Here is a 2,892-nt window from a genome sequence, read left to right on the forward strand (position 1 = left end):
ACATATACTCACCAACAATAAAGGAAATATTGATAAATTGGACTACATTAAATTAAGAACTTTTATCAGATGACATCACTAAAAGAGTGAAAAAGTAAGCCACATAGTAGGAGAAGATACTTGTGATACATAATTGACAAAGGACTTATGTCCAAAATACGTGAAAAACTTTTTATAAATCAGTAAGTAATACAGATAATTCAATATATCTTCTTTACAAAAGAGGATATCCAAATAGCTGATATATCTACAAAAGGTGCTTAACCTTATTAGTAATCAAGGAAATACAAACTGAAACACACCTACCCTGTGACCAGCAACTCCACTACTAGGCATATACCCAACAGAAGTGCAAGCATATGTGTACCAAGACATTTACGAGAATGTTCATTGCGGCATTATTTGAAACAGTCCCAAACTGGAAGCAACCCAAAAGCCCATTCATAATAGAAATTGTGGTATACTCATTCAGTGAAATACTCTTCAGCAATTATGTTGAAAAAAACCATGGAAACATAAAACATAAGCAAATCTCACGAACATTATTTTGAGAACAGAAATCCAACACAAAAGAATATATACTGTATGACTCCACTTATATAAGGTCAAAAACAAGCAAAACTTAACTGTAGCTTTGGAAGTCTGTGTAGTAACTAAATAGGGAGAAAGTAGTTTTGGAAAGGGGACCTGAGCTTGGCTTTTGGAGGTGCTAAAAAGGTCCTATTTGTTATGGTGATTGATTATATCAAGTTGTATGCTTATTATTTGTACATTCTTATTTAGTGAGGTACATTTCAATAATTTTTTTAAAAAATTCAGCAATGCCCTAATAATATTAATCTTACGGAATTATTTGTTTACACTATCAGTTATAATAACATAATAGTTGATGTGAAAATTTATAAGTGACATTGATGAAACAAAAGTGAGAAATTATCTATGGTTAATAACTGCCAATAAAACATAAAGAACTCATGGAAGGAAAGCTACACACAGAATGTAACCTGAAGATTTTGAAGAAGGAAGTTTAACAAAGATCAAACACCTTAGAAAAAGGCTTCTTGCTTGACTCAAGACTTTGGGCCCTGCTGGCATTCAAGCATGCTCTGTCCTGGCCTATGAGGCTCTTTCTGGTTTATACCCAAATTACACCTCCTCTGGTCCCAGTGAGTTTTTTGTATTAATCTTGGACCAGATGAGGACAGAACTCTTTGAGCACTGACTGGTTCATAGAACTGAAATGTTTCCAATAACACAAAGCTACAAATTGCTATGATTTATCCTGAGTGCATGCAGCCCTTGGAGAGCTTTATTGTAAGAGGAACACACTTCCCAAAACCCTTCTGTATGGCCACAACCTCCCTCGTCTACACGTGGGATGCTGAGATTTGGGTTTTAAATATTAATCCAAGAGCACAGATTGGTATCTGGACTGTTTTCCTCTGTGAGGTTTTGTCTTTGCTGTTGCCGTTGTTATTACTGTTGCTATAAGAGAAAGGGAAGGAGGGAGGGAGAAATCTCATATTCTCTTGCCTGGATTTCAAGACCCTTATAATGGTTCCCCAAGCTACCTTTTCAAACATATCTCCCACTGATCCCCTGAGTGGTGCCTATGTTAACCGAACAAAAGTCACTACTGCAAAGTACTGTGTGCTTCTTGCTTTTAAGCATTGTTCCATACTTTCCCCACTCATTTCTACTTAGATGAATCAATTCCGCCTTCAAGGCTGAATTCAATGCAGCTTCCACTGGAAGGGTTCACTGACCGTTCCCAGCCCCTGTGAGTGCTCTTTCCTGCTCACTCTAATGGCTATTTAACTGACCCTATTTTCTATACCCTAAATCAGAATGCATAGTCTGCAGGGGACTTGTCAACCATTTATGGGTATGAACAGCCATCTATGAGACGTTTGAAGCTGGGAATAATGGAATTTCACATCAATAAATTTTTTCCTGCTGTTAAAGTATATATCACGTGCCAGGCACTATATGAAACACTTCATCTACATTATTTCATCAAATCCTCATGATAATCCTGGTTGGTAGATATTATCATATATCTGCCCAAGGTTATTCTAGAGACAATAAACCGCAGAGCCAAAACTCAAACCCAGAACTGACTCGTCAGGATATGCTCCCCACTCTGCTACAGAGCTGTTCACAGATGTGGAGAGGGCAGGGGTGCAAGATGTAGGAGGCTGAGGCAGCATTATGGAGAGAAGCTGGGAGAGATGAGGCTGGGCCTGACCATGTTTGGTCCATGTCAAATCAGTGCATGCTAATCTGGAGCTCTGTCCGACAAGCAGCAGGAAGACAGCGCGTGTGAGTGCGAAGGCTTCAGCGAGCTGCCTCGCGTAGTACAGCGGCTGCAAGCATAGACTCTAGAGCCAGACTGCATGGATTTGAATCCTGGCTCCGTCACTTATTAGATGTACGACTTTAGGTAAGTTACTCTCCCTCTCTGAAGTCACTTGTCCACTCTGTGCCTGTTTTTTTTAATCTGCAAAATGGAGATGATAGTACTTATCTTGTAGTGATGTTGTGAAGATGAAATGAGTTAATATGTGGGAAGCTTTCTGCAGGGTTCCAGGCACACAGTAGGTCCTGTGGGAGAGTGGGTTCTTCCTCTTCTTCTCTGTTTGGGCCTATGTAAGTGAGAGTTGGATCAGATGGTCCACAGTACGGCCACCATAACATACGTTTCTGCTCTCCTCTTAGGTTTCATGAGTTCTTGGAAAGTCTAAACTCTGCTTCTAATTTGCTGCATCATGCTGGCAAACCATTGAAATGGAGAAGCAGCTAAATGACCCTGAATAGGTTACTTGATGTCTCCAGTCATCACTCCTGCTTAACTTTTCTAGGACCCCAAACAGAATAGTGCACACCTCCTAG

Source organism: Monodon monoceros, unplaced genomic scaffold (assembly GCF_005190385.1).
Source record: "Monodon monoceros isolate NGI ecotype Baffin Bay Population unplaced genomic scaffold, NGI_Narwhal_1 Super_Scaffold_18, whole genome shotgun sequence".
Classification (NCBI taxonomy): domain Eukaryota; kingdom Metazoa; phylum Chordata; class Mammalia; order Artiodactyla; family Monodontidae; genus Monodon; species Monodon monoceros.